Source organism: Bubalus kerabau, chromosome 3 (genome assembly GCF_029407905.1).
Source record: "Bubalus kerabau isolate K-KA32 ecotype Philippines breed swamp buffalo chromosome 3, PCC_UOA_SB_1v2, whole genome shotgun sequence".
Lineage (NCBI taxonomy): Eukaryota > Metazoa > Chordata > Mammalia > Artiodactyla > Bovidae > Bubalus > Bubalus kerabau.
In genome coordinates, this window is record NC_073626.1 from 12,139,564 (window position 1) to 12,152,758 (window position 13,195).

General features: G+C 40.7%; 1 long non-coding RNA gene across 2 annotated transcripts in view; it reads right to left on the reverse strand.

The window, feature by feature from the left end:
• Positions 1-7,675: 7,675 nt before the first annotated feature.
• Positions 7,676-13,195, reverse strand: part of LOC129645465 (uncharacterized) — a 35,067-nt gene continuing 29,547 nt past the window's right edge. The window contains exon 3 of one of the 2 annotated variants that reach the window (XR_008711354.1): positions 7,676-8,076. This is a non-coding gene — a long non-coding RNA (uncharacterized LOC129645465). Of the gene's footprint in view, positions 9,265-13,195 lie in introns of both variants that reach the window. The other variant, XR_008711355.1, reaches the window with a different exon arrangement.

Here is a 13,195-nt window from a genome sequence, read left to right on the forward strand (position 1 = left end):
ATTCAAAAGAAAAAATAAACCAAAACACTTGGCCTGAAAATAGCCAGAAGATTGAATCAAAAGTGTTGTGGGCTTTCTTTTTGTTATATTGTACTGATGGATGCCAATCATACAAAATAATATAGGAAATTTTGGAGGAAAATATTATTTCAACAATAAAAGAAACTTGTATATAACCAAATGTATATTTTTAAGTTAACATTAAAAGAAACTTACAATGTACAATTTTAATTTTGTGTAAGTTTCTTGATAAACAGGAGATTTTGAAGAAATTTTATTCTTGCTATATGTCAGTCTGTGATCCTGGTCTCCTATACATTTACCTCCACCATTTATGTCAAGGATTCACTAGACAAACCCATTAATTTTTCTTTCCATTCTTCATTTTGTAAGAATGTGTGCCTGTGTGTGTACATATCAATTTTAAAGAGCCCTACAAAGGCAATTATTGTCGAGAGCCAAACGGAAAGCTCGTGGCATCAGCAATGTTAACTATTGTTAGAGTAATACATTGTCCTGTGTTGAAGTTAATAAATATTAAGGCCAAAGGTATAAAATTAGATGTAAACTTCCAAAGTTATGGATTGTTTAACCCTGACTGATCTTAGATCAAGACAGAGAGTAGACTGGAGAGCTCTGGGAAAAAAAAATTGTTTTAAAAAGATTTAAAAGAGAGAAAATGATATTCAATATTTTGTAATAACCTATAAGGGAACAGAATCTGCACAACACCCAAAACTAACACAACATTGTAAATAAACTATACTTCAATTTTTTTTAAAGATCCCCCAAAAAATGAATTTAAAAGAAATAGTGAACAAAATTTTCTGTCCACATCAAAAGGCCTTTCATGATGTCTCCAAGCATTTGTTAGAACCAGAAGTATAGCATTTCATAGCATATTTCCTAAAGCTTTGTATTTCTCTGTCATGCTCAAGGCCTGTGGAATTATAGCTATTTCTTTCACCTGTCCTGGCGTTATGTAAAAGTAAACGCTTTACCTTATTCATCTTTGTTCAGTGTCTCCTTTTATAAAGATGAATGATGACCTTGTGACTTCTGAACACCAGTGATAGGTTATTTCAGGGCTTTTTTCCTCAATAGAGCAGCCTCTCTCTTTTTAAAAAAATCTTTTATCTATTTTGGAGTTAAGCATTGGCAGTATTACCCTGTCCCTCTTACTTCTGGAATGACTAAGAAAAAAAATCAGCTTCTTAAAAGGATTATCTTTTTAGTTTTGTTTTTTTTTTTAAATCCTTAAAACTCTTCATACTTCCCCAGCTTTTTTGTTTCTATTCGCATCTGAAATCTATTTTACTTAGTGGCCGGTTGATATGCATTCCATGTTTGTTTCCAGAGTTACTAACATCTTCATCATCCTTTAACAAGTAGAAACACTGAGGTAGCAAAGGCAAGGGCTTGGCAGCACCTTTAACTCAGTTTTTGAAAGAATTGATGAGAGCGTGAGATGCTGAGCTTTTCTTTCCAACCATGCTTTCCCTCTTGGTTCATAACTGATTCCCTCTGAACTCTGGTACTTCAAGTGAAGGGGTTATAAACAGAGTAGCTGGTGAGGCAGAAGTGGCTGCTGTATCCAGCCTCAGGCACTCAGGAAGGGCTAGTCGAACATTAGGGTAACCTTCCTAAGAGCTCCTTAATCTTGCGGGAGGAGAACAGCCCCTTCAAGTCTGTTAATCAACCAATCTCTGGCCTTCTATTCTTTCAGTAATGCTATACTTGCAGCATTGAATTGGAGGAAACGGGAACTCCAGAAGGAGAGCCGAAAAATAACTATATTCTAGTCTGGTTCAATGAGTGTGGGATTGGAACAGCCTCTTAATCTCTTAGTATTCTACTTTGAAACTTAGTTTGGTCTTTTGGTTTTAGGTTTCTCTTCCTGTCCTATCTACATGCTGTGATTCTTCTGAGGATGAGTAAATACCAAAGAATCGTGAAAAATAATTCTAAGAAATATCAGTGTTCTTTTTGCCTTCTAACTTTTGTATCATTTGCTAATTTAAAACTTATTTTATCAAGCAATGTAAAAAAATAAAAACAATTCATACTACTCTTAATGACTGGTAGCATTTTAATTGGTTTGGGAGGAAAAAATGGTATTCTCTCAGATAGTTCATTGAAAGTATTAATAAGTTATGTTTAAGTCACCATGATTGACCCTGGTGGTAACATGAAAGTGAGTAACAACTAACAACCTCTGTCGTCAAGCATCAATAATAAACATGCTATGCTATGCTGCTGCTAAGTCACTCCAGTCGTGTCCGACTCTGTGCAACCCCAGAGACGGCAGCCCACCAGGCTCCCCCGTCCCTGGGATTCTCCAGGCAAGAACACTGGTGTGGGTTGCCATTTCCTTCTCCAATGCATGAAAGTGAAAAGTGTAAGTGAAGTCGCTCAGTCGTGTCCGACTCCTAGCGACCCCATGGACTGCAGCCCAACAGGCTCCTCCGTCCATGGGATTCTCCAGGCAAGTGTACTGGAGTGGGTGTCATCGCCTTCTCCGGATAATAAACATGCTTGTGGCTAAATCTAAAATAAGTACAAGGATTTTATATGAAAATTCAGAGGAGGGGGAAACTGCTCTCGGTGGGAAGATCTGGGAAGTCTTGATGGAGACTTTCTCTTGCTGGTACACAGTAGATATTCTGCAGAATAAGTAAGGTTGCATGTGAACTAGACACTGAGGATAGGCAGAAAATTACTCATACTGAGTTGAGAAAGTAGGAGATCAAGGCAGAGGCAATGGTGTGAACAAAGGTGTGATATTTTAGACGCATACAAAAAAGAATTAATGTCCAGCCAGGTGTCCCAGCTCCTAGAGCCCTCCTCTCCTGAAGCTGTGGCTATCTGACCTCTACCCCCAGCTTACTGGATGAGCTCTTGGCCCCTGGGTGTCCACATGCACTTGTGTGTGCGCACATGTATGTGAATCTGATATTCAGTTGCTAATCAAGCCTTGACTGCCTTGTTTCTGAGCCCCACCCGGTACTAATCTCTAGATTTCTTCCCCATTTCCTGAACCTGAACCCATATTGAGTCATCCGCATGCACTCCAGACTCTCTCAGATGTAGGCACCACCTCATTCTTGGTCCTTCGGCACTTTTGAGACACTGATCCACTTTCTTATGACCTCCGTAGTTTCTGAGATGCTCACAGTCCTTCAAATCACTTTGCTCCTGTGTGCCATGTGTCATTTATTCCCTAACAGCTTTCAAGATTTTTTTTAATCCTTGGTTTTCAGTAGTTTGATTATGATGTGTCACGTGCAGGTGATTTTGAGTTTAACATACTTGGAGTTCGCTGAGCTACTTTAATCTCTAAGTTTATGTCTCTCTCCAATTTTGGAAGTTTTCAGCTCATATTTTCTTTCCGTCCCTTTCTGGAATTTCCATGACATATATGTTAGACCTTTCAATACAGTTCTTTGGTCCCTGAGGCTCTTTTCATTTTATTGTTTCTCTCTGTTCTTCTAATCAGATACTTTTTTATTCATCTTTCTTCAAGTTCACTGATTCTTTTTTTCCCTGTCATCTTTATTCTGCTGTTGAGCCTATTCAATACCTTTTAAACTTTCAGATATTTTCAATTCTATACTTTCTAATTACTTCCCTTTTATAGTTTCTCTTTCTCTGCTAAGAACTACTTTCTGTTCATTGCAAGTACTTTTAGATTTATTTTATGGATCATAGTTATAAAAGCTGCTTTAAAATTTCTACCTGGAAGTGTTAACATCTGGATCATCTCAGTGTTGGCCTATGTTGCTTCTCTCTTCCACTGCGGGTTGGTCACATTTTTCTGGTTCTATGTGTGTCTGAGTAACTTTGCATTGTCAATGGCCATCATGAGTATTTTGTCATGTAGATTCTTGTTCTCATTCTCTGGAAAGTGTTGATTTTTAAAATTCGTTTGATTCCGCAGGTAATCAACCTCATTCGATTCAGACTGAAAGTTCTGTTTTGCCTTTTGTGGGCGGTGGTTCTAATCTCAGTTCAGCTTTTAAAGCCTTTAGTATGCTGCTTTGAGTATGTCCCTTGTGTGTGCCACTTAGGGATCAATGAGAGTTGGGCTGTGTTTACATATCAGTTCAGTTCACAAAGCCTTGGCTATGTTGGTTTGGGTCTGATCCACACATGCACTTGTATAGGTTCTAAAACAGAATTATGGATCCCCTTGTGTAGTTCTCTCTTCTCCACACTCTCTGGCCCATAAAACCCCCTTTTCCAGGTCTCAGTCCAAAAAGCTGGAACAGCAGTTTAGTTTTAGGCACCTGCAACGCTGACTCCTTTCCAGTTCTGTACTTGGGGTCATCCTCAGGGAAAAGCCAGGGTAAAAAAGACCTGAGAAATTAATTCACTTGCAGGTCACTTCAAGTTTCAACTCCTTTCTCCAACCCCTGCCTGCTTAGGTTTGGTTTCCAGAGTTCTCAGATAATTACTTTTTGTGCTCTGTCTAGAGGTTTTAGTTGCAATCTTCCAGAGAGGTAGGCTGTGGTGGGCTTGCCCTGCTCTGCCAGAAAAGGAGTCTAAGTTCATGTGGGAAAGAACAGTTTCAGGAAGCTTGGAGAAAAGAAAAAGAAGAGAGCAGGATGGAATTTTGGTATGGAGGCAGGGTGGAGAGAGGGAAGTTTTAGAGAGGAGGACTTGCTTAAAATTCACGAGCAGAGACAGAGACCCACAGGAGAGAAAATAAGAAAAATGACCTGCCTCAAAGATGAAACTTTGCTAAAAGGACTCTGAAAATTAGGTCCATACAAGCAGATCATGGGATAAGGCTGAAAGCTGAAGAAATCATCTGCAAGGGAATGAATTTCCCAAGTTTCATTTTTTTTTTCTTTCTGTTTTTTTCCTTTTCCATGACTCTGATCTCTGAACTATCTCAAGTACAGAGATGGAAGGGGAGTTCTGAGGTGCTAGCTGCTAAAACTCAGATAATAACCCATTTTTCCTGATCTGAAAAACTGAGTAAAGGGGTACTTGTGGGCCAGAATATGAAGAGGAGAAAGTCATGGAAGGAGATCCATAATTCTGTTTATGAACCCACACATGATATGTATGGTCAGATTGGGGAATCAAGAAGGAGGAGATGAGATTCAGGGCAAAAATGGTGGGTGTGGCTTTGAGTAGACGAAGGATGCTTTTTTTAAAAAAAATTTTATTTACTTATTTGGCTGCCTGGCATCTTAGTCATGGCACACAGAGTCTCCACTGTGTCATGCAGGATTCTTCATTGCAATGCAAGGGTTCTTTAGTTGTGGTGAAGGGACTCCAGAGCACAGGCTCAGCAGCTGCAGCTCATGGGCTCAGTTGCTCTGCATCCCTCACCAGGGATGGAACCTGCACCCCCATATTGCAAGACAGATTCTTAACCACTGGACCACCGGGGAAGTCGCAAGGATGCTTTTTGTCTCTGAGATGGATAAAAGGAGTTGAGAATAAATGAGGATCCCCAGAACTTTGGGGTGAAGAGAAAGGAAGCCAAGTTGGCTGATACCTTACCTGCTGCTGAGATCACCTGCCAGGAAGTTGGGGGGCTGGGCTGACGAAGCCTTTGGCTAATCAAACCCTCGTGAAGGGACTTGAACTTAGTTGCTGTGCTAGCTCCATTTCCTCTCTGACTGTAAACCACCACAGTCCCATAGGAGCTAAATGCTGGGCAGAACGTGTCAGGGCACAACTCGGTCTAAGCTTGGGTAGCATGTGCATTGCATATTCTCTCCATTTCTAGAGTTGAAAATGGCTTTGGAAAAAAAATCATACAATTATAATATGTGGACCGCAGAAGAAAGAAAAGTTAGCAATGTTCTGGGAATCCTGCCCAGCTCTTTTATGATTCTGAGTAGTAAAGTTACAACATGCCACATGCAAACTTGTTTGGCAGAGCATGTGCTGAAGTGTGTGTGCTTAGTCAAGGCCTCTCGATCATCTATTTCATTTTCTGCCAGCATCCCCATTATTAATGAAGAGCGACTGAGCCTCATGGCAGGTTTGAGTTAGTTCTGATGTAATTGTCCATTATCTCTCTTGTAATCGCTTTCAGGCAGTTCAGATGCCCCTCCCTCCTATTCCCCAAGACCTGACTCTCCGCACTCCGGTTCTGGGTGAACCAAAGTGCCAAGTCACTTTAGCTCAGGTTTCTTTCTGCCTTTCTTCTCTGTATGTGAAACTGTGGACCCCTCCCATGCGCAGAGAAAAGTCATTTAGAGATTTAACGTTGATTTCATGTCTATTAATCACGGTACAATATCAACATTTTCCTCCAGGCAGAGGTACAAATGACACATTTTTTCCATGTGTGGTGGGTGCGTGTGTATGTGCTCTAAGATTGTTTTTATTAAAACAAAGCAAGATCTACTTCCTGTGAGACTCAATGTTTTGTTGTCAACTGATAGGGCTTTGTGTTTCTGTGTTTGAGTTCCCCCTGCTGGGGTAGGGATGGGCGGGGTGGGTACTGACTAGATTCGCCTGAGAGTGTCAGAGTGGTGTCAGATGAACCTAAGGACAAAGAAAGAAGAATGCTTTGGAGAATGGCAAATGACAAGGAAATGGGCTATCAACCACCAACTGCCAAGCTGATTAGTTTAAAATTAATAATGTACTGAGAGTGATGATCTCCCCTTGACTTTGGTAGGGATTTAATATGTGTTTTAATCAAGATAATCTTTATTTCTTAAGTGAATTCCAACGTCAAACTCAATAGGACACAAGTCTCATGAACGAGTTTTTGTCTCAATAAGTTAGAATCCAGGGGATGGGTTTATGAGCTCTGCTAATGCTACTAAGTCACTTCAGTCGTATCAGACTCTTTGCAACCCTATGGACTGTAGCCATCCAGGCTCCTCTGTCCATGGGATTCTCCAGGCAAGAATACAGGAGGGGATTTCCATGCCCTCCTCCAGGGGATCTTCCTGACCCAGGGATCAAACCTGAATCTCTTATGTCTCCTAGAAAGAAACTAAGCTGTAGAAGCCTAGATATTAAGGGCTAAACAAATATTTTGAAATCTAGTTCAACTTATTTCATAACCAGAAATGGAAACATAAGAGAAATTAAGCAACTTGCTAAAGGTCACAGAGCTAATTACCGATAGAGTCAAAACTCAGACACACGTGTATTTACTCCCTATGTGCTTTCCGTTGTACCCTGAAGAGTCGTGCTTGTCTTGCTGGCTTTGCTTTGTCTCTTTCCATCAAAAAGTTAAAGGTAGTGGAGTGTGGGAGGAAGGGGAGAGTTTGCAGAAATAAAGTCCCCAGAAAAGGACTCGGTTTCTCAGAAAGAGGTGGCTTCAATATGTTGATACAGATTTATTATTAGATTTTCATTCACTGAGGAGAAAGCCTGTGATTCTCACTATAAGAGGATGCTATGGACTTAGAGACTTCTAAGACCCTCCAAAATTTAGCAGTGATGCCAGAAGACCAGCAGCTTCCTTGAGCTCAAAGCACTAACTGCTACCGATGCTTTCTGCCTGTTTATCTTCTCCACACGCCCACCCCCCTCACAAGCTGACACGCATAGCTCATCATCTAATTATAATGGGTATGTTGCAAACAGAATTAAGATTTTGGGGGTGTCCTGAGATTCAGTTAGCATGAGACTCTTCCCTCGAAAACAGTCTCCAGAGGAATGCTTCAAGAAAAATGCTGGTGACTTCCAAGCAACTTAGAAACTGTGGATTTTATTTACATTTTCAATAACCATGCTCTCTCCAACATTCATTCTCATCCACGTGGGCCAGTCTGATGAAGATAAAACCAGGTAAGAACAGTTTTTAAGGTGTTATTTAGGAAGTAGCCATCGTCACTGTTGTGAAATCAGAGCAGGCAATCAATCATTTCCCAAGTTAGAGATAGGGAAGCCAGACTGTCCAGATGACCCTAGAAATTCAGTCTCAGGACCTAGCCACCTGGACGTGAGCTAGCCTGTCCCAAAAACACTCATAGGCAGGCTGCTGGGGTGAGGCATATATCCTGATTCAGGCTGCAAAGGTTATTTTGTGGGATGCTCTGAGCACTGTATTCCACTTCTTTCTCCCTGCTGCAGGAACCAGACACAGGCCACCTGGGCAGTGATTCAGAGAAAAAAGGTAGCTCAGCTATGTTACCAGAGACCCAAGATTCATTTACACTAAGGCTGTAAGCTTAGACCACATCCCTGGTCTCTGCAGGACATGCTCTTCCTCACATAGATAAAGTGACTGCTCTTAAATTTGTTAATCAAAGTAGACACCTTAACTTGTGGAGAGAACAGAAGGCTTAAAATCAGAAGTTCCAAGACCCAGACCCAGTGGGAACAAACCACAACTAGCTAGAGGGCTTCAGGAAGGTCATTTTCAACCTCTTTATATCTAAGGTTCCATACCACGCCTCCAACATAATCTCTATCAGATCAGATCAGATCAGTGGCTCAGTCGTGTCCGACTCTTTGTGACCCCATGAATCGCAGCATGCCAGGCCTCCCTGTCCATCACCAACTCCCGGAGTTCACTCAGACTCACGTCCATGGAGTCAGTGATGCCATCCAGCCATCTCATCCTCTGTCGTCCCCTTCTCCTCCTGCCCCCAATCCCTCCCAGCATCAGAGTCTTTTCCAATGAGTCAACTCTTCTCATGAGGTGGCCAAAGTACTGGAGTTTCAGCTTTAGCAGCATTCCTTCCAAAGAAATCCCAGGGCTGATCTCCTTCAGAATGGACTGGTTGGATCTCCTTGCAGTCCAAGGGACTCTCAAGAGTCTTCTCCAACACCACACTTCAAAAGCATCAATTCTTCGGCGCTCAGCCTTCTTCACAGCCCAACTCTCACATCCATACATGACCACAGGAAAAACCATAGCCTTGACTAGACGAACCTTTGTTGGCAAGGTAATGTCTCTGCTTTTGAATATGCTATCTAGGTTGGTCATAACTTTTCTTCCAAGGAGTAAGTGTCTTTTAATTTCATGGCTGCAGTCACCATCTGTAGTGAGTTTGGAGCCCAGAAAAATAAAGTCTGACACTGTTTCCACTGTTGCCCCATCTATTTCCCATGAAGTGGTGGGACCGGATGCCATGATCTTCATTTTCTGAACGTTGAGCTTTAAGCCAACTTTGTCACTCTCCTCTTTCACTTTCATCAAGAGGTTTTTGAGTTCCTCTTCACTTTCTGCCATAAGGGTGGTGTCATCTGCATATCTGAGGTTATTGAGATTTCTCCCGGCAATCTTGATTCCAGCTTGTGTTTCTTCCAGTCCAGCGTTTCTCATGATGTACTCTGCATATAAGTTAAATAAACAGGGTGACAATATACAGCCTTGACTAACTCCTTTTCCTATTTGGAACCAGTCTGTTGTTCCATGTCCAGTTCTAACTGTTGCTTCCTGACCTGCATACAATGCCAAAGCCTTTGACTGTGTGGATCACAATAATCTCTATAGCTATTTCCAAATAAAAAAATTCTGTGTTTATAGCCCTGCCCTGGTCACACGATGCAGTCCTTATAACTTCTCTGCCTGGACCTGAATACCACTTCTGTTTGGCAGTGCATGCTTTGTCTCCACAAACAGTCAGTGGAAGTTTGTAACAAATGCACATCTCAGACCTTGCCCCCAGACTTACTGAATCAGAATTTGCAGTTAAACAAAATCTCTGTGTGATTGGTTTTTAGAAGCATTGTACTATTAGAGTCTCAGAAAAACAGCCACGAGACTGACAAATTTCATCTATCTTGTTGTTCGGGGAGGTGGGCTCTCTATGGGTAAAAACGGGGCTTCCCTGGCAGCTCAGATGGTAAAGAATCCACCTACAATACAGGAGACCTGGGTTCAATACCTGGGTTGCAAAGATGCCCTGGAGATGCCCTCGCAAAGAGTCAGACATGACTGAGCGACTGAACTGAACTGAACTGATACATATGATAAAAGTGTTATGTCAGTTATGTCTGACTCTTTGCAACCCCATGGACTGTAGCCCGCCAGGCTCCTCTGTCCATGGCCACCCACTCTAGTATTCTTGCCTGGAGAATTCCATGGACAGAGAAGTCTAGTGGGCTACAGTTCAAGAGGTCACAAAGAGTCAGATATGACTGAGTGACTAACACTTTTACTTGCACATGAGTAAAAACAAACTAAAAAGTCTGTTTGTTGTTTGTTACATATATACATATAGCAGATAAACTTTGTGCATCAATCTGTTTGCTACACTTCACATATTTGGGTATTTTGGAAGGAATAATGCTAAAGCTGAAACTCCAGTACTTTGGCCACCTCATGCGAAGAGTTCACTCATTGGAAAAGACTCTGATGCTGGGAGGGATTGGGGGCAGGAGGAGAAGGGGATGACAGAGGATGAGATGGCTGGATGGCATCACTGACTTGATGGACGTGAGTCTGAGTGAACGCCGGGAGTTGGTGATGGACAGGGAGGCCTGGCGTGCTGCAATTCATGGGGTCGCAAAGAGTCGGACACGACTGAGCCACTGAACTGAACTGAACTGATACATATGATAAAAGTGTTATGTCAGTTATGTCTGACTCTTTGCAACCCCATGGACTGTAGCCCGCCAGGCTCCTCTGTCCATGTGATTCTCCAGGCAAGAATACTGGAGTGGGTTGCCATTCCCTTCTGCAGGGGATCTTCCCAACCCGGGGACTGAAACCAGGTCTCTTGCATTGCAGGCAAATTCTTTACCGTCTGAACCACCAGCCATTTTTGTATAGGGAGGCATTCTCTCAGTAAGGAGGTAAACAAGATTAACTCAATAATCAAGTTCTTGGATCACCAAGTAAGTAGTCTGGAGCACCCCATTTGCAGGACTGCGCTAGGAACCGGTTACACAGTGATAAACAAAGCAGATGTACTTTCTGCCCTCCTGGAATTGGCAGTCCAGTAAGAAGCTCTCACAATAACTAGAAAACAGAGACCAAGTCTTTTACATCTCTTTGCCTTCCAAAGGGCCTAGAACTAGAACAATACAGTATTCAATAAGCTTTGCTCCAATGCAAATAGCAGAATGCCTGAAAATAACCTGAATAATATTTTGCAATTTTTCAAGCTGTTTGGACAAAACTCATCAGGAAGCTGAGAAAAATGTGGTTTACCTTTTAATTTATTCCATTTCTCCTCCTATTATCAAACTTGGAACAGTTTGTCAGGTTTTGTTTGTAACATGTAACTTCCTAAATGTAATAGAACCATGTTAATAATATTTGGTTAAATACTACCTAAGCTGTTTCTCCACGACAGGGGAAAAAAGATTTCAGCAGAAAATAAAGCAATATGTTTGGTTGGAACTTGTTCTACTTTTGTTTTTTCCATATTGGTTTCTACCTTTGTTTCAAAATGTTTCTGTCTGAGGGGAGATTTCCAGACCGCAGCCTTTGGGCTGAGTGACAATGACTCAGTTCCCTACCCTGTCTTATCTTTAATACTTTCTTTGCAAATTAAACAATAGAAAGATGGAAAGATATTTTGGCTCTATCAGTACAGAACAATTTGAAAACACCTGCCTAGGGGAAAAAAAAGTCACTGGAAATAAAAGCATAGGGAAAATCACAGAGCTGGAAGAAAACCTGGATAAAGTCTGATCCTGTGGGAAGAGTTTAGGGTGAGTGGGGGCAGCCCCCACCCCCTCACTTTGCAGAGAAGTAAAAAAGGGCCCAGAAGGGAGAAGGGTCCTGCCTAAGGTCAATCATATTTTAGGGGAATGAATGGAAATTCTTTTAGATAGGGTTCATGTAGAAGGTTCTCTAGTGAAAGCACTACATGGATTTTGACTTTTACAAGGGACGTATGTGTACAAAACAAACTGGGAAGTAGGTGATATTTGTTTGCAATAGTCCAAAGGCCTTTTCTTCTTTCATTACTCACTTTTACGTTATTCTGTTCAGTTTTCTCCAGCTTCCCTTGCTGATTTTTTTGGTTTGTCTACTTGTTTCATCAATTACTTAGAGATATGTCGAAGTCTCCAACTATGACTGTGGATGTGTCTATTTCTCCTCTCAGTTCTTCCAGGTTATGCTTCATGTGTTTTGAAAACTGCTGTAAGATGCATTCACATTTAGGACTCTTATGCCTTCTTGGCGAATCAATTGTTCTATCATTATGTAAAGTTCCATTTTATCCTCAACAGTTTTCTTTTCTCTGACTCTACTCTGATTATTAATACAGCTACACAGTTTTCTTTTGATGAGAGTTTGCATAACTTCGCTATCCTTTACTTTTAATTCACTTTTATCATTGTATTCAAAGTGAATCTCTTGTAGACAGTATATATAGATGGGTCATGGACTTCCCTTTAATCTAAAATCTCAGTCTTTTAATTGGCGCACTAAGAGTATTTCCATTTAATATAACTATTGCCGTGTTTAGATTTAAGTCTACAGTTTATTATTTGTTTTCTGTAATATTATTCTTTTTTCATCCTTTTCCTTCCCCATCCCTGAGTTCTTTGGGGTTATTTGAATGTTTTTAAGTATTCCATTTAAACTCTTCTATTGTGTTTTTGGATAAATCTCTTTGCATAGTTTTGTTGCTTGTTATTTTGTTCTTGTTTTTATTTTCCAGTGGTTTCTCTAGAGATTATAATAAGCATACTTAAGTTTACAGTCTACTTAGGGTCAATATTTTATCACTTCAAGTGGAATATAGAAATTTTATCAATATATATTAATAGATTCCTTCACCTTCTGCTATTCATATTGTAGTTGTCTTATATAGTATATATACATATTTTGAAACCCAATCAGATGTAATTATAATTTTTGCTCTCAGTCATCCCACATATTTTAAAGAATGAAGTAAGTGTAGTCTACTACATTTCCCTATATACCTAACATTTCTATGGCTCTTCCTTCATTTTTACAAACTTCCATCCGAAATTTTACAAATATCTGTCTGAGCTTTCTTTTAGGAGTCTTGGGTTTGTTTGGTTTTTGTCTTTTGTGGGGTTTTCATTTGTGGTTTGAGGGGATAGAGCTGCTGGTTAAGAATTTTCATAGTTTTCCCTCAGAGACTACCTTTTGTTTTCCTTCATTCCTCAAGATTATCTTTGCTGAATATAAAATTCTGAATCAATAGTCCTTTTCTTTTGGCATTTAAAATATATCATGACATGCTTTCTTCTGATAGCCATGGTTTTTGATGAAAAAATCAATGACATTTTTAAAATGTCATGCCACTGTCTTCTGCTTCCATGGTTTCTTATG